This window comes from Delphinus delphis, chromosome 20 (genome assembly GCF_949987515.2).
Source record: "Delphinus delphis chromosome 20, mDelDel1.2, whole genome shotgun sequence".
Classification (NCBI taxonomy): domain Eukaryota; kingdom Metazoa; phylum Chordata; class Mammalia; order Artiodactyla; family Delphinidae; genus Delphinus; species Delphinus delphis.
This window is the reverse complement of record NC_082702.1, coordinates 22,431,485-22,450,874: the sequence shown is the minus strand read 5'-3', so window position 1 is coordinate 22,450,874 and position 19,390 is coordinate 22,431,485.

Genomic DNA, 19,390 nt, shown 5'->3' with positions numbered 1-19,390 from the left:
ACCCTAATTACTGCTGACTTCATCTGTGTCTGGCATTCTTCACTACCATGTCATTAGCTTAGCACGGGGCTGCCATGGGAGAGGCCAGTTATACTTGGTTATTGATCCTTTGCTCCCCTGGGTTGAACTTCAGCTGTGTTCTTGAGGTGTAAAGAATGTAGACTTCCTGCCTCCACCTCTCTCACACCTCACCTTAATCGAGTACATTCACCTTGAATGGACTCCCAAACATTCTTGGAAACTTGGAAGACTCCATTTCTAGTATCTACATAGGGACCATTCCCAAGCCCATATCACCACCTTATGAAATCTTGACCGATCCTGTAATGAATATTTTTTATTCTAATTCCAGCATGTAGGCAAATTCCTTTGGCCTTCTCCAATACAGTGCTTCTTTTCTGGCCAGTTCTACCCATCAGCTGTTAAGTTCTTACTCTGACCTGAAATCTGCCTCTTGTAACAGTCAGAAATCTGATCCATTTATCACAGGCTGTTCTTCTAGGCCTGGACCTCTTCTCTGGGTACATGACCCCTCCTTGCCTGGGTGGTGGTGGTGGGGCATATTTTTGTTTAAGAAATGCTGCCTTAGATTCTCTTCTACTCTGAGGCTTGTCTTCTACAGGGTAAACCTGCTGAACTTCTTCAGTCATTCCTAGGATGCAGGGTTAGGGGTTTGGCCCTTTCCCCATCCTGGTCCGCAGCATGTATTTGTACTCCCTCTGAAAGGGGTTGCCCAGCACTGCAGGGGGTTGTCCTTAGAAATTTTTACATTTGAAAGGAAGATCTCTGCAAAGGGTAGTTGCCAGGAAGGAAAAGTAATCCAAATAAATAACTCTGATGGTGGGAGCTCAGGCACCCTTGGGAACATGGGGATACTCTTGGTGTCCCTCAAATTATATCAGGAAGGGGGCATCCTGTCCACCCAAACGTAAGCAGGTTGAGAGATCACAGACATGTTGTATGTCTTGTCTGAATGCTGCAATTGCCTCCCCTCTAGGAGTCTATGAATTTGAAATAGAATTGTTATCTTTTATTCAGAGCCTTGGGGGAAAGCTACTTGCCTCCTTTTTGATGTTCCCTTGCATTCTTGGGAAGATTCCGTCCTTGTAGTTTGGGTGTATACTTTATAAGTAACAGTGAACTGGGGTCTGTGAGGGGAAGGGAAGGGACCCTCACATGCTTTGAGTGAGGTATATATATATATACTGTGTTCATTGTCTTTGAAAAAACTTCTCTTACCTGATTATCAGTGCCAGCAGTTTCACCATTAAAAATTGTACCTTCAGCTAACAGTGGGAGACCTTGGACTAAGGCCTTTTCGTTTCCCAGTGTCATTTACTTGTCTGTAAAATGATGAAGCCAGACCAGATGAGCTCTGTGATGTTTTTGTACTCTGATATTTCAGTATTAATTTCTTTGACTTTTAGTCTAAAGAATCCTATAAAAATTGCCACTCCCTAAGGAGGACAGTTCAAGTTTTCACCTACTTCTATGTATAATTGTTTTCAATCCTTTCCCCTGCGTGTACTTATATGTGTGAGTGTGCATATATGTCAGTCTGTGTGTATGTGTAGTATATGTAAATGTGTGCCTTTGTGTACATGTGTCTATGCATGCATGTGTATGTTGTTTGTGTGAGTCCATATGTATGCGTGGTGTGTGTGTGTGTGTGTATGTGAGTGTGTGTTTATTCTTCCTGAGCTGACTTTCCTTTCATTCCAGCCCATCAGTCACCCCAGGCAGCTGGGGAAGGGGTGGGGGCCATGGCAGGGGGTAGGTTGCTCCCCTCAGCTGGTCCCTGCTGACTGGGATGACACATCCAACCTGCGACATTCCTGCACCCCAGCATGACCTGTGCCCCTCTGCCAGCCTATGCACTGTCTTCCCTCCTCCTTCTGCTCCTCTTTCTCCCCCTACCCCTGACCCTTTGGCTACTTCCCAAGGCAGCACCACACCAAGGAGGGTGAGCAAGCTGCTTCCTGCTTGGAGGGGAACTGGATGCCGAACTGGGGAGCCCTGGGGAAGCACAAATGAGCACAGAGTGCTCCTTACTACAGGCAGAAGAACAGTGATTACCCCACCCTCCAGATGCCAGGTGAGGAGGTCTCCCCCAGGCACCAGCTGTGTGTGAGAGAGTGTACATGCTCCCCACCCTGGGGCAGAGCCACATAATGATTTTTGTGGGCTGAGACACTTGGCCTTCATGGGTCCCTTTCTCCATAAAAAATATTCCAAATTATACTTTATGACTGAATTCAGATAAAGATGAATATAATCTAGGCTGGGTCATTATTATATATTTATTATTATTGCATTCACTTTTTCCCTCTGATTTTAGAAGAAAATTAAAATATTCTTATAAGCGCAAAAAGTCCACTGGCCTTAGGCCCTGTGCGTGCTGTGGAGAGGTAGGCCCTGCCCGGGAGGGCTTCTACCACCAGCGTCCCTTCCAGCCCTGCAGTCTAAGGTTTCTCTTTTCCTCCCACCCCCAGTGTCCACCTATGGCTCAGAGACTTGTGGGTTTACTTCTTCTTACCTGTTTTCCTGCATCTGCCCCTATCTCTAGTGGGCTTCACACCTGGCCCCATTCCCATCACTTCCCTCAGCCAGCTCAGCTCTTCCAGCACTAGGAACTGCTCTGTGTGCTCCAGGGCCTGCAGGGCCCTGCAGGCACTAAGTCAAAGCTAAGAGAAGTGGTTCTTCCTTTTTCTCCAGTATCAAAATTTCCACTCATTTATTCATTGCCCCTGGATTAAGTACCACCATGTAGGAGTCAGTGTGGCCTCCTGGTTAGGGCTCCACCCCTCGGCTGTATGGCTCTGAAGCTGACTTCAGGACTCTCTGTTGCACAGTCTTGGGCAAGTTCTTCACTCTGTCTATCCCCAGGTTTTTCACTGGTAAATGAGAATAGTTGCAAGTCTCTTGCAGGCCTGTTGTGGAGATGAACAGAGTGCTTAGAATGCAATAACTGCCAGATGTAGCAAATAAAAATATAGGATGCCCAGTTAAATTTGAAAAATTGCTCTCTCTGATGAATTTTTGTAATTTGTTGAAATAATAAAGCTGAATGCAGACATTCAGGGCATCTTGACAAAGTCAATACAGTATGCAGGACGAAAATCATTAGATATGGAACATGTCCTGTATAGACAGGATGCCTGGAAACCTTATGGGTTCTATAATGATGACCAAAGGGCAGGTGGAAGGGACCCAACTGTAGGAGACTGTGATACCAAGGACATCTGCCCGCATCAACCAGTGACCTACAGTTTCTGTTAAGGCAGAAATCCACATAGAACACTGGACGAGGAGTCAGGAGCATTGGATTTTATTTTTATCACAGCATAATTTCATCGCACCTTTTCTGTTCTTTTTTATAAAATTGAGGTATAGTTGATGTACAGTATTATATGTTTCAGGTGTACAACATAGTGATTCACAATTTTTAAACGTTATAATCCACTTATGGTTATTATAAAATATTGCTATGTTCCCTGTGTTGCCCAATATATCCTTGTAGCTTATTTTATACATGGTAGTTTGTACCTCTTAATCCCCTACCCCAGTCTTGCCCCTCTCCCCTTTTCTCTCCCCACTGGTAACCACTAGTTTGTTCTCTATATCTGTGAGTCTGCTTCTTTTTTGTTATATTCATTAGTTTTATTTTTTAGATTCCACATATAAGTGATATCATATGGTATTTGTCTATCTCTGTCTGACTTATTTCACTAAGCATAATACCCTCCAAATCCATCCATGTTGTTGCAAATGGCAAAACTTCATTCTTTTATATGGCTGAGTACTATTCCATTGTGTATATATACCATATCTTCTTTATCCATTCATCTGTTGATAGACCCTTAGGTTGCTTCCATATCTTATAAATAGAGCTGCTATGAACATTGGGGTTTATGTATCTTTTTGAATTAGTGTTTTCATTTTCTTCAGATAAATACCCAGGAGTGGAATTGCTGGGCCATATGGTTTTGTTTTTAGTTTTTGAGAAACCTCCATACTGTTTTCCACAGTGGCTGCACTTAAGTTGCTATCCACTGTACCTTTGAGTCTAAGCGTCTGTGTTTAGTTAACCATTTTTCTGTCATTGGCTATGTAGGTTGTTTCCCTTATAAATTATGAAGTTTTAAATGATAGTGGTCCTTGGCAATACAGCCCATTTCCCTCATTTTGTGTGGAAGCTGAGGGTCTGAGGGATCATGTAGCCAGGCAATCCCGATGGCCAAGCCCTTGTCCACAGCACCTCTTACCCAAACCACTTCCTCCTCCATTGATAGTCCCATGGGTGTGTTGTTTATTTCCATTCAGAACTCTGTGGGTTTTTGTTCTCTGTCAAATGACTCACTTGCCCTCGTCCTCAGTCCTGTAAATGTTTGATGCTTGAGTTTAGTAGAGACCTTGGGAGCAGGAAACTCTGGGACTCAAACTTCTCATCAGGGAGGCCCAGAGGATTTGGGCAGGAAAAGTCTCCTCTCTGCTTAAAGATAGTTAAATGATTTGTAAAGTAAATTGTTTTTTGTTCCTTTGGGTTGAATACATGGGTTGTAAATAAGGAGAAGCTAGATAGATGACTTCCGATTCCATTCATCATTCCTGTTGCAAAATTGAGAGCACTCAAATTCTTCCCATGGCTGCCTATCTCTTAAATAGATCTTGCACTGTGGCTGAAACCTATGGTTGAAATACGTGCTCAAGGGCCCTTTACTCTTTATGTAAAAAGTGTTTTTCAGAGACCGTGTCAAGAATATATGACTTGTTTGGAAACTTGAATTATTCAAGGACTATTTACTGGCATTTCAAGTTTCTTTTTTTCCCCTGTTTTTTCTCTGCATTTCCCTTCCCCCTTTTGTTTTTCTCCCTCCTTCTTATTTTTAAGAACATTCTTGCAGGTCACCATGGCCACATGGCTTCCCCTGGGAGGATTCTTCCCTGAGCTTGGCCTGCCATGTAGCTTGGGGGCGTTCAGGGCACAGTCCCTGCCTCAGAGCCAGCCCTGGACTGGTCCTCACATGGCTCAGTTTTATCGCACAGTCACTGGGCTGAAGAGCTTGGGCAGAACTGCTGCAGCCCTTGGAACAGAAGTCAGTGAAGGATGAGGTGCTCATGACATCCTGACATTGTGGAAGAAGAACCAGTCATTTGCATCTTGCTCAATTCAAAAGCAGAACCAGTAGTCCTAGGGGCAGTGAGCTTTGGGTTCCTTCACTGTTCCTGGAAGGAAGGCATGCCGGGGCATTAGTTTCTCAGGGTCCTTGGGCTGGAGGAAGACAGACTGGGTGTAGTACCTGAGCCACCTGGGGTCGGGGGCAGTGGACAGGAAGGACTGGTGCAGAGGTGTCTGGTTCTTATTCATCTCGCAGGGGCCAAAGACAAGCCCAAATTTTAGTCATCAGCCCAGCAAAGGCAGGCCTGCTCTGTCCCATCATGTCAGGGGAAGGGGCAATGAGGTAGTCCCTGCTGGGATGCAGTTAAAGAGAGCTACACCTGAAATAATTCTCTACTCCAAAGTGGAACTGTGGTGACGACAACAACAATAACTGTATTGGAAGAAAACAACTAAAACATTTAAGTAATGTCTTGGAAAGGGACAGGGAGAATTATAATTATGAGCTAGCTGGTTTGCTTCATTCTTCTTGGGTGGCAATTCCTGTACTACCTCTCAGTTACTGTTGACACAGAGGAAAAGGAGATCCTCAGAAAAAGGCCAGTCTCTGTGTGTGTATGTGTGTGTGTGTGTGTGTGTGTGTGTGTGTGTGTGTGTGTGTATAGGGGGCATGGTCTGGGGCAGCAAAGGAGACTTAACTAGCAGTGCATATCAGCTAGTGGATTTTTATGGTATCATGGGTCACCTCCAAGCATGAGTCTGCCTCATTTACAAAAACAAAACAAAACAAAACAAAAGGCCTAGGAAACCCAGCCAATCAGCAAATTGTTTTTTGATTATATGTCATGTGTGAGACTCTCTACTAGGCACTGGTGAGGCACGGATGGTAGAAAGAGATAAAGGAAGAGACAAACTCCCTGCAGCTCAGTCCTCTCTGAAGCAGTTTTCCTCTCGAGGCTGTTCAGACTCATGATAATTTTGATCCAGAGGTGCTCAAGGCTGAGAGTTCCAAGAGAGGAGAGTTGCCTATGTGCAGGGCTGCCGGGGTATGTGGGACAAGCCTGTGCTGGCTGAATGGGACAGAGATCCAGGGGTAAAAGGCAGGTCATTGTTTCATAAACTAGAAAGTCTAGAGAGAGAGTTTGCTTCAGGCAGGGAAGACACGGCGGCTCCAAAATCTCATCAAGAATCTGCCTTTTCCCATCTTGGCTCTGCTTTCTAGACTAGGGGTGGAACAGGTGGGGATAATAGGGAAGAAAGAAAGGAAGAAGTAACATCGATTGTCACAGTAATGCTGTGTGACAACCACCCCAACCCTCAGTGACTTAAAATAGCAACCATTTATTCTCGCTTATCTGCAGGTTGGCTGAGAATTGGCCAATCAAGTTGGGGCCAGGTTAGGTCCAGGCCTGTTCCTTGTTCTCATCTTTCTTGAACCAGCAGGCTAGCTGCGGAATGTTCTCATGGTGATATCAGAAACATAAGAGCCCAACCATGCAACATGTTTCAAGTCACAAGCCCTTGCTTGTGTCACATCTGCTAATGTCCCATTGGCAAGTCAATGGCCAAGCCCAAAGTCAAGGGGAAAAAAAGGGCACTCTGCTTCTAGTGGGAAGAACTGAAAAGTCACCATATTCCTTGAATACAGGGAAAGATAAAGAATTGGGAACAATATAGTCTGTCACTAAAGGGGTGAAAAATTATGGGTTATTTATTTTTCAAAATTTTTTTCTCTTTAGTGGGATTAATCAGAGTTCTTCTTTCCTTTTAACATTGTAATTTTATCTTTAATTTTATTTTTAATTACAAAATATTATAAGAAATATACATAATATAATACAGTATGATATAATATACTCTAAATATAGCAGATCACTGTGTACCAAACATTCCGATTTTACAGATGTTAGATTTTGCTTTATTTTATTTTTGTTTATTTAAAAAAATGTTTGATTACCTACCAAGTTTAGATTTATTTCTTTAAAATTTTTTTTCTTTCTTTTTTTTTTAATTGAAGTATAGATGATTTACAATATTGGGTTAGTTTCAGGTGTACAGCAAAGTGATCCAGTTATATATATATCTATATGTGTATGTATGTATATTCTTTTCCAGATTCTTTTCCATTATAGGTTATTACAAGATATTGAATATAGTTCCCTGTGCTATACAGTAGGTCCTTGTTGTTTATCTATTTTATATATAATAGTGTGTATCTGTTAATCCCATACTCCTAATTTATCCCTCCCCCTGCTTTCCCCTTTGGTAACCATAAGTTTTCTATGCCCATGAGTCTGTTTCTGTTTTGTAAATAAGTTCATTTGCATTATTTTTTAGATTCCACATATAAGTAATATCATATATTTGTCTTTCTCTGACTTACTTAATATGATAATCTCTAGGTACATCCATATTGCTGCAAATGTCAATATTTCATTCTTTTTTGTGGCTGAGTAATATTCCATTGTGTGTGTGTGTATGTGTGTGTGTGTATATATATATATATATATATATATATATATATATATATATATGTATATATCGCATCTTCTTTATCCATTAATCTGTCGATGGACATTTAGGTTGTTTCTGTGTCTTGGCTATTATAAAGAGTGCTGCTATGGTCTAGATTAGCTCAAGATGGTGGAGAAGAAGGATGTGAGCTCACACCCTTCTTACAAAATCATGAAAATCACAACTAACTGCTGAACAACCATCGACAAAAAAATGCTGGAACCTACCAAAAAAGGATACCCTACATCCAAAGACAAAGAGGAGGCCCCAGTGAGGTGGTAGGAGGGGCTCAGTCATAATGAACTCAAATCCCATACCTGCTGGGTGGGCGACCCACAAACTGGAAAACAATTATACCACAGAAGTTATCCCATAGAAGTAAAAGTTCTGAGCCCCATGTCAGGCTTCCCAACCTGGTGGTCCAGCAATGGGAGGAGGAGTCCCCAGAGAATCTAGCTTTAAAGGCTAGTGGAGCTTGATTGCAGGACTTCCACAGGCCTGGGGGAAACAGAGACTCTACTCTTGGAGGCCGCACACAAAGTCTTGTGTGCACCAGGACCCAGAGGAATAAAGAAGTGACCCCATAAGAGACTGGGCCAGATCTACCTGCTAGTATTGAAGGGTCTCCTATGGAGGTGGGGGGCAGCTGGGGCTCACGGCAGTGACAAGGACACTGACAACAGCAGTTCTGGGAAGTACCCATTGGAGTGAGCCCTCCTGGAGGCCACCATTAGCCCCCCCAAACTGCCTGTAGGCTCCAGCGCTGGGTCACCTCAGGCCAAAAAACCAACCATCAACAGACAAATGGATTAAAGTTTTACTGAGTGTGGCCCTGCCCACCAGAGGGACAAGACCCACCTCCACCTACCACCAGTCTTTCCCATTAGGAAGTTTGCATAAGCCTCTTAGATAGCCTCATCCACCAGATGGCAGACAGCAGAAGCAAGAACTACAGTCCTGCAGCCTGTGGAATAGAACACACAATCACAGAAAATTAGACAAAATGAAATAGCAAAGATACATGTCCCAGAAGAAGGAACAAGTTAAAACCCCAGAAAAACAATTTAGTAAGGTGGAGATAGGCAAGCTTCTGGAAAAAGAATTCAGAATAATGGTAACGAAGATGATCCAAGATCTTGTAAAAAGAATAGAGACAAGGATTGAGAAGATACTAGAAATGTTTAACAAAGACCTAGAAGAACTAAAGAACAAACAAACAGAGATGAACAATACAATAACTGAAATGAAAAATACACTAGAAGGAATCAGTAGCAGAGTAACTGAGGCAGAAGAATGGATAAGTGACCTGGAAGACAGAATGGTGAAAATCACTCCCATGGAACAGAATACAGAAAAAAGAATGAAAAGAAATGAAGACAGTCTAAGAGACCTCTGGTACAACATTAAAGCACCAACATTTGCATTATAGGGGTCCCAGAAGGAGAAGAGAGAGAGAAAGGACCTGAGAAAATATCTGAAGAGATAATTGCTGAAAACTTCACTAGCATGGGAAAAGAAACAGTCATCCAATTCCAGGAAGCACAGAGAGCCCCAGGCAGGATAAACCCAAGGAGGAACATTCTGAGACACATAATAATCAAACTGACAAAAATTAAAGACAAAGAATATTAAAAGCAGCAAGGGAAAAATGACAAATAACATACAAGGGAAGTCCCATAAGGTTATCAGCTGATTTTTCAGCAGAAACTCTGCAGGCCAGAAGAGAGTGACATGCTATATTTCCAGTTATGAAAGGGAAGAACCTACAGCCAAGAATACTCTACCAGGAAGGCTCTCATTCAGATTGTAGATTTTTTTTGGTTGAGGACCATTTTTAAAGTTTTTATTGAATTTGTCACAGTATTGCTCCTGTTTTTATGTTTTGGTTTTTTGGCTGCAAGGCATGTGGGATCTTAGCTCCATGACCAGGGATCACACCCACACCTCCTGCACTAGAAGGCAAAGTCTTAACCACTGGACCACCAGGGAAGTCTCTCTCATTCAGATTTGATGGAGAAATCAAAAGCTTCACAGACAAGCAAAAGCTAAGAGAGTTCAGCACCACCAGACCAGCTTTGCAACAAATGCTGAAGGAACTTCTCTAGGTAGGAAAGAGACCAGCAACTTAAAACAGCCTTGTATATATATAGACTGCTCTATCAAAACCTCATAGGAGCAGCAACCCCCAAAACTACAATAGATACACACACACACACACACACACACACACACACACACACAAAGAAGAAGAAGAAAAAGAAGAAAAGAAAAAATAAACCAAACACAAAACTAAAGATGGTCATCAAACCACAAGAGAAGAGAACAAGTGAGGAAGGGAAGAAAAAAGACCTACAAAAACAAACCCAAAACAATTAAGAAAATGGCAGTAAGAACTTACATGTTGATAATTACCTTAAATGTAAATGGATTAAATGCTCCAACAAAAAGACATAGACTGGCTGAATGGATACAAAAGCAAGACCAATATATATGCTACAAGAGAACCAATTCATACCTAAGGACACATACAGACTGAAAGTGAGGGGATGGAAGAAGGTATTCTATGCAAATGGAGATCAGTAGAAACCTGGAGTAGCAATACTCACATCAGATAACATAGACTTTAAAATAAAGACTGTGACAAGAGGCAAAGAAGGACAGTACGTAATGATCAAGGGATCAATCCAAGAAGATATAAAAATTGTAAATATATATGTACCCAACATAAGAGCACCTCAATATATAAGGCAAATACTGGCAGCCATAAAGGGAGAAACTGACTGTAACACACTAATAGTAGGGGACTTTAACACCCACTTTCATCAAGGAACAGATCATTCAGACAGAAAATCAATAAGGAAACACAGGCCATCAATGACACGTTAGACCAAATGGACTTAATTCATATTTATAGAGCATTCCATCAAAAAGCAGCAGAATACACATTCTTCTTATGTGCACATAGGACATTCTCCAAGACTGACCACATGCTTGATATAATTTCAGTTTTTAATTAAACTATATCAAGCATATCAAGCATTTTTTCCAACCACAGCACCATGAGATTAGAAATCAACTACAAGAAAAAAACTGTAAAAAACACAAACACATGGAGTCTAAACAATATGCTATTAAGCAACCAGTGGATCATTGAAGAAATCAAAGAGGAAATAAAAAAATACCTGGAGAAAAATGACAACAAAAACATGACAACTCAAAACCTATGAGACACAGCAAAAGCAGTTCTAAGTGGGAAGTTTATAGCAATACAATTTTACCTCAGGAAACAAGAAAAATCTCAAATAAAAAACCTAACCTTACACCTAAAGTAACTAGAGAAAGAAGAACAAACAAAACCTAAAGTTAGTAGAAGGAAAGAGATCATGAAGATCAGGGCAGAAATAAATGAAACAGAGACAAAGAAAACAATAGCAAAGATCAATGAAACTAAAAGCTGGTTCTTTGAGAAGATAAACAAAACTGATAAACCTTTAGCCAGACTCATCAAGAAAAAAAAGGGAGAGGACTTAAATCAATAAAATTAGAAATGAAAAAGAAGAAGTTACAATGGACACCACAGAAATACAAAGGAACATAAGAGATTACTACAAGCAACCGTATGCCAATAAAACGGACTACCTGGAAGAAATGGACAAATTCTTAGAAAGGTATAATCTTCTGAGACAGAACCAAGAAGAAATAGAAAATATGAACAGACCAATCACAAGTACTGAAATTGAACCTGTAATTTAAAAACTCCCAACAAACAAAAGTCCAGGACCAGATAGCTTCACAGGTGAATTCTATCAAATATTTAGAGAAGAGCTAACACCTATTCTTCTGAAACTGTTCCAAAAAATTGCAGAGGAAGGAACACTCCCAAACTCATTCTATGAGGCCACCATCACCCTGATACAAAAACCAGACAAAGACACCACCACAAAACAAAGAAATTTACAGGCCAGTATCACTGTTGAACATAGATGCAAAAATCTTCAACAAAATACTAGCAATCTGAATCCAACAATATATTAAAAGGATCATACACCATAAGCAAGTAAGATTGATCCCAGGGATACAAGGATTTTTCAATATCTGCAAATCAGTCAGTGTGATACACTACATTAACAAACTGAAGAATAAAAATTACCCGATCATCTCAATACATGCAGAAAAAGCTTTTCACAAAATTCAATACCCATTTATGATAAAAACTCTCCAGAAAGTGGCCATAGAGGGAACACACCTCAACATAATAAAGGTCATATACGACAAACCTACAGCTAACAGTATACTCAATGGTGAGAAGCTAAAAGCATTTCCTCTAAGATCAGGGACAAGACAAGGATGTCCACTCTTGCCACTTTTATTCAACATAGTTTTGGAAGTCCTAGTTACAGCAATCAGAGAAGAAAAATAAATAAAAGGAATCCAAATGGGAAGAGAAGTTAAACTGTCACTTCTTGCAGATGACATGATACTATGCAAAGAAAATCCTAAAGATGCTATCAGAAAACTACTAGAGCTCACCAATGAGTGTGGTAAAGTTGCAGGTTACAAAATTAAAGCACAGAAATCTGTTGCATTTCTATACACTAAAAATGAAAGGTCAGAAAGAGAAATGAAGGAAACAATCCCATTTACCACTGCATCATAAAGAACACAATACCTGGGAATAAACCTACCTAAGAAGACGAAAGACCTGTACTCTGAAAACTCTAAGATGTTGATGAAAGAAATCAAAGGTGACACAAACAGATGGAAAGATACACCATGTTCTTGGATTGGAAGAATCAATATTGTCAAAATGACTATACTAGTCAAGGCAATCTTGAGTCAATGCAATACCTATCAAATTACCAATGGCATTTTTCACAGAACTAAAACAAAAAGTCTTAAAATTTGTATGGAGACACAAAAGACCCCCAATTAGCCAAGGTAATCTTGAGAAAGAAGAATGGGGCTGGAGGAATCAGGCTCCTTGACTTCAGACTATAATACAAAGCTATAGTCATCAAAAGAGTATGGTGCTGGCACAAAAATAGAAATATAGATCAGTGGGCAGGACAGAAAGCCCAGAAATAAACCCACGCACCTATGGTCAATTAATCTACAACAAAGGAGGCAAGACTATACATTGGTGAAAAGACAGTTTCTTAAATAAGTGGTGCTGGGAAAACTGGACAGCCACATATAAAAAATGAAATCGGAACATTCTTTAACACCATACACAAAAATAAACTCAAAATGGATTAAAGACCTAAATGTGAGAAGTGACACTATAAACATCTTAGAGGAAAACACAGGCAGAAACCTCTCTGACATAAATCGCAGTAATATCTTTTTTGATCCATCTCCTAGAGTAATGGAAATAAAAACAAAAATAAACGGGACCTAATTAAACTCAAAAGCTTTTGCACAGCGAAGGAACACATAAAGAAATGGAAAGACAACCCTCAGAATGGGAGAAAATATTTGCAAATGATGTGACCGACAAGGGATTAGTGTCCAAACAGCTCATGAAGCTTAACATCATCAAAACAAACAACCCAATCAAAAAATTGGCAGAAGACCTAAATAGACATTTCTCTGAAGAAGACATACAGATGGCCAAGAGGCACCTGAAAAGATGCTCAACATCACTAATTATTAGAGAAATGCAAATCAAAGCTACAATGAAATATCACCTCACACAGTCAGAATGGCTATCATCAAAAAATCCACAAACAATAAATTCGGGAGAGGGTATAGAGAAGGGAACCCTCCTAAACTATTGGTGGGAATGTAAATTGGTGCAGCCACTATGGAGAACAATATGGAGGTTCCTTATGAAACTAAAAATAGAGCTACCATATGATCCTGCAATCTCACTCCTGGGCATATACCTGGAGAAAAACATGGTTCCAAAGGATACATGCACCCCAGTGTTCATTGCAGCACTGTTTACAGTAGTCAGTATATGGAATCAACCTAAATGTCCATCAACAGAAGAATGGATAAAGAAGATGTGGTACATATATACAATGGAATATTGCTCAGCCAATAAAGAGAATGAAATAATGCCATTTTCAGCAACAAGGATGGACCTAGAAATTGTTACTGGGTGAAGTAAATCAGACAGAGGAAGACAAATATCATATGATATCACTTATATGCGGAATCTAAAAAAATGATACAAATGAGCTTTTTTACAAAACAGAATCAGACTCACAGACTTAGAGAATGAACTTATGGTTACCAGGGGGAAGGGTGGGAGGGAGGGATAGTTAGGAGTTTGGGATTGACATGTACACACTGCTATATTTAAAATGGATAACCAACAAGGACCTGCTGTATAGCACAGGGAACTCTACTCAATATTCTGTAATAACCTAATTGGGAAATGAATTTGAAAAAGAATAGATACATGTAAATGTATAACTGAATCACTTTGTTGTACACCTGAAACTAACACAACATCGTTAATCAACTCTACTTCAATATAAAATAAAAAGTTTTAAAAAAAGCATGAAAAAAGAAAAAAAAAAGTGCTGCTCTGAACATTGGGATTTGTGTATTGGGTTGACCAAAATTTATTTGGGTTTTTCCATAACATCTTAAGGAACATATTTTAGAATTAGAGCTTTTATTTTTTCTGTATATATCCCCAGGAGTGGGATTGCTGGATCATATGGTAACTCTATCTTTAGTTTTTAAAGGAACCTCCATACTGTTCTCCATAGTGGCTGCAGCAATTTACATTCCCACCATCAATGTAGGAGGGTTCCCTTTTCTCCACACTCTGGCACTTACTACTTTTTAATGATGGCCATTTTAACCAGTGTGAGGGGATACCTCATTGTAGTTTTAATTTGCATTTCTCTAATAAGTAGCAATGTAGAGCATCCTTTCACGTGCCTCTTGGCCATCTGTATGTCTTCTTTGGAGAAATGTCTATTTAGGTCTTCTGCCCATTTTTTGATTGAGTTGTTTGTTTTTTTAATATTGAGTTATATGAGCTGTTTGTGTATTTTAGAAATTAAGCCCTTGTCAGTCTCATCATTTGCAAATTATTTCTCCCATTCTGTAGGTTGTCTTTTTATTTTGTTTATGAGTTCCCTTGATGTGCAAAAGCTTGAAAGTTTGGTTAAGTCCCATTTGTTTATTTTTGCTTTTATATCTTTTGCCTTGGGAGACTGATATGAGAAAATATTGCTACAATTTATGTCAAAGAATCTTTCACCTATGTTCTCTCCTAGGAGTTTTATGGTGTCTTGTCTTATATTTAAGTCTTTAAGACATTTTGAATTTATTTTTGTGCATGGGGTGAGGGAGTGTTCTAACTTCATTGATTTACATACGGTTGTCCAGCTTTCCCAACACAACTTGCTAAAGAGACTGTTCTCCACTGTATTCTTGCCCCCTTGGTTGAAGATTAATTGACCTGGGTGGGTGGGTTTATTTCTGAGCTCTCTATTCTGTTCCTTGATCTGTATGTCTGCTTTTGTACCAGGACCACACTGTTTTGATTACTGTAGCTTTGCTGTATACTCTGAAGTCTGGGAGTGTTGTGCCTCCAGCTTTATTCTTCTTCCTCAGGATTGCTTTGGCAATTCTGAGTCTTTTGTGGAGTATTTGCTTTATGTTCTCTTTCCACTTCTCCCCCCAAAAATAAGATATTGATTCTACCAGTGGTCTATCCCAATATTCCTCACCTCATTATACCATCCATGTTTTGAAACTTTAACCTGTTTTAATTCCTTTAAACATGCTTTTACTAAATAAAAAAGTTATTGGTGATTTTCACGTGTATCACAGGGTAAATTTTTGCACTAATGCCTCTGGCAGTGAAAAGGCAACTGGCTTTATGACTTTATCAGAAAAGTCCACAAGGGAGCAATATGACCACAGGAAAACAATCTGGGGTCTGGGAGGGAAGTTATTTGTCTTTTCCTTTCTCTCCACCTGCTGTTGTGGCAGCCTCTCTAGGTCTCTCTTTCTCTGCATTTTGGACTTGATGTGTGGCCTGTGAGTGTGTGCACATGGGCCAGTTTCCCCCTGTGGGTGACAGTGTTTTGGGACTCTCCCAGGCTTCCTGTCCCTGCCTCCCAGTCTTCCTGCCATTTCTTGGGTGCCTTGACCTACCCTCTCCCGCCCTTCCTCTGCTTTTTTATCCGCATTTATTCTCTGTCTTGGTCTCACTCCCCTCTCCTCTTTACCTTTCAGCTTCCCTCTCCATCTCTGTCTTTGGTATTTGTTGTGATCAGGCCTGGATTTCTGCTTCCAGTTTGTAAGCTCCACATTAAGTGCCACAGGATTCAGAGGACGGGAAGGCTCCTGCCTGGCCCTGGGGAGGATGGCGTGGCAGAGGAGAATGAATTCTATTTTTCCTTCTCTCAAAAAATCAACACCAAGTAAAAGTCTACACTAAGATTTATTTGTAACTATTTATTAAGTGGTATTAATTGGTTTTGTTTGGAGGCTGAGAATCTTGAATGAGAAAAGGTCCCAGCTCTGTTGTAAAGATTTACTGAATAAGTGTGTGTGTGTGTGTGTGTGTGTGTGTGTGTGTGTTTGAGAGAGAGACAGAGCGTCTATCTCTGTGTCTTGGAGAGCAGAGCCGTAGATGTGCATGTGTTCATGTCTCTGGGTGAGTATGTGTTCCCTTTGTGCCAGGCGTGTGTGGTTGTGCCTGTGTGTGTGTCTGTGTGAAGGTATGTGGCTCTGCATGTTGAAGAGTGTGTCAGCCTGTGTATGACTGTTTGTGGTGTTGTTTGTGTCTAGGTGTGAGTATGTGGACAAGTGTCCACATATGGTAGAGAGCATGAGTATTGGGATTTGTGTTTGTTCTCTGAGTGTGAGTGTATAAAGCAGTGCTGGAATCAAGGCTCCTACTGCCAGATTACCTCTTGGAGCAGCCCAGACTGTGGGACAGACAATGATAACAGGTGATAGATTGATAAACCACATGGAATTGAATTCTGATCTCCCAGGCGTTTGAAGATGTGACTTAAAATTGCCTTCACCTCAGAAGATACCAGTATTTCTGTGCTTTTGTAGGAACTTTAAGGCACAGAATGCTGTCACTTGGCAGGAGAACTGGGGAGTCTTAGAGAAGGATGAGCCCCTAGAGCCAGTCTTCCCCTCACAACCATTGTGGGAATCTCCTGCTGGGGCTTTGCTGCCCCAGGACCCCCAATCCTTCTGGTGATTAGGTGGTATCCTTGATCTCTTCATTTGCAAGTTGGGCACATGGTGAAGCACTGGGGTGTCCAATTCTGGCTCAAAGCCATATGCAGCCCTCCAGTTCCTGTTCCCTGTAGGCTCTGCCAGCCTTTCAGAGCTCACTGGCTATAGCAGCTTTGAGTGATTTAGAGCCTGCCCCACCCCACCCCGCTGCGGAGACCACCCAGCTGGACTGGAGGTGGGGCGCTTGTCAGGCTCACCACAGTGTCTTCCTGGGAGACCACCTCTGAGAGGCAGGAGGGTCAGCTTGAGCTTATCTCACTCACTTGCACCATTACTCATGTCCCTGTGGCCATTCTGTGCCATCATGGGCAGGGTGTGAGTATGGAGGTAGGGCCTGGGTGGTGGATTGAGGAGTTTGTCAGAGGTGAAAAGATAGCCTTTTTTACAAAAGGCTTCATAACAATGTACCACAGACTGAATGGCTTCAAACTTCAGAAATGTATTGTCTCACTATCTGAAGGCTATTAGTACAAAATTGAGGTGTTAGCAGGGCCATTCTCCCTTTGAGATCTGTAGGAGAATCCTTCATGGCCTCTTCCTAGCTTCTGGAGGTTTACTGGCATCACTGGTGTTCCTTGGTTCACAGCTGCATAGCTCTGATCTCTGCCTTCATCCTCACCTGGCGTTCTCCCTGTGTCTGTGCTTTCACATGGCCATCTTCTTGTAAGGACACCAATCATATTGGACTGGGGGTCCACCCTATTCCAGTATGACCTCACCTTCACTAATTGTATCTGCAATGCCCTTATTTCCACATGAGATCATGTTCTGAGGTATTGAGATTTGAGATTTCAACATACCTTTTTGAGGGGATCAAATTCAAGCCATGACACTAATCATCTCACTATTCTTCCAGAACCCAGGCTTTCAGATAAATCTACAAACACATTTCAGAGCAGTGGAGCCCTGATTGCCCCCTCCCCCAGTTCTCCTTTCTCTCCAATATATTTATTATCACAGGAACCAGCAACACAACCCCAGCTTCGCTATCTCTCCACATGATAGAAAATGAGGTGTTATGGAACAGCAGAGGACTGAGATTGTGTATACTAATGGCAGCACTCCACACCTACCCTGGTGATCTGTGTCGCCAAGAAGCACCATGAGAGCCGATCGTAATGGTGGTGAGAGGGACAACAATCACCACAAGCAACTAAGGTCACTTGAGACAAAAATGCTTTCCTGCCCCTTTACGCCAGGATGAGGTCAGATTTCAAATGTCCTTTTTCCTTCCAGGAAGTGAAGTGTCTAATTTTTAAAGGTGCTATTAATCTGTTCTTTTACATTGCATTTCCTGTCTCTCTGCACCAGATTAATTTCCTGTCTCTCCCCACCAGATTAATTGTTCCTGCTTCTGATGCTAGAAGCCGCAATGTGCTACTTTAAATTCTTACCGATAAAGTATTTGTGTTTCTTCCTTTCTTTTTTTTGAGGAAGCTTATATTTGTAAATAAAATATGAAATTTCAGTTTCCCAGTATTGGAGCCATGGTAGGGGTATTTGTATGTGTGTGTACGTGTATACATATATATGTGTGTGTAGTGTTCTTGTACCTGTGTGTATGTATATATGTGTGATGTATGTGTGTGTACATATGTGTGTGTATATGCGTGTGTGTATATGTGTGGTGTGTGTGTGTGTGTGTGTGTGTGTGTGTGTGTGGTGTGAATGAGTATTACTCTCAGCATTCTCAGTCTCCTCTCGGATCTGAAAGCTGAGAGATAAGTTACCAAAGTCACTCTAGAACCTGGGCTTCCCAAGGCTTGGTCTTTGTCTCCTGGATGTCTGGTTCTGGGATTCCAGGCATACTCCTGGTTCCAGGATGAGGTGGACAGATTCCTGGTGGCCAGAAGCCATAGGTTCTAGTCTCAGTACTGCCATTTTTCTCTGAGCCCCAGAAGAGAAAAGGAAGAACGTCTCTCGCCCCGATTGCTACCGCAACATTCCCGACATTCCCTGATGGTGTCCACTCACACTCTTCTCCCTGAGCCAGGCCCTCGAGCTGTGCAGGATGCAGCATGCAGATGGCCAGGTGCCTCGTTAGAGCTTGGGGTGGAGCCCTTCTGGATTGCATGAGTGGAGTGTGATGGAGAGACAGCCGGTCCTAGGAAATTTATTCCTCCAGGAAGAAAGACAAATGCATGCTGGGTGGTGAAAAATCATCAAATGTGCCCTGGGGAAATGGTGGAGTTCCTCTATGCTCTGATGCAGTTGCTGAGAGACTGAGCCCACTTGGACCAAGCATGTGCGCTCCCCACCCTGCACCTCCAGCTTAGCAGCCTGGTGCCCTGTGTTTTGAGTAGAGAGGAGGTGACATTGTCTACATGGAAAGCTGCAGACCTGCCTGGGTGTTAAGTCACAGGTTGGATGTACCTGTGGGGCTGGCCCCAGAGGTGCTGATCACCCCTGGCCTGAGAGCACAGGAACAAGGGAAATAGGTGAAGGGATCCTATTAGCAGGCTTCCATTCCTCGCTCAGTGAGACTTAAGAAGGGAGAGGCCAGAGACTGGACCAGCGTGTCCAGCAAAC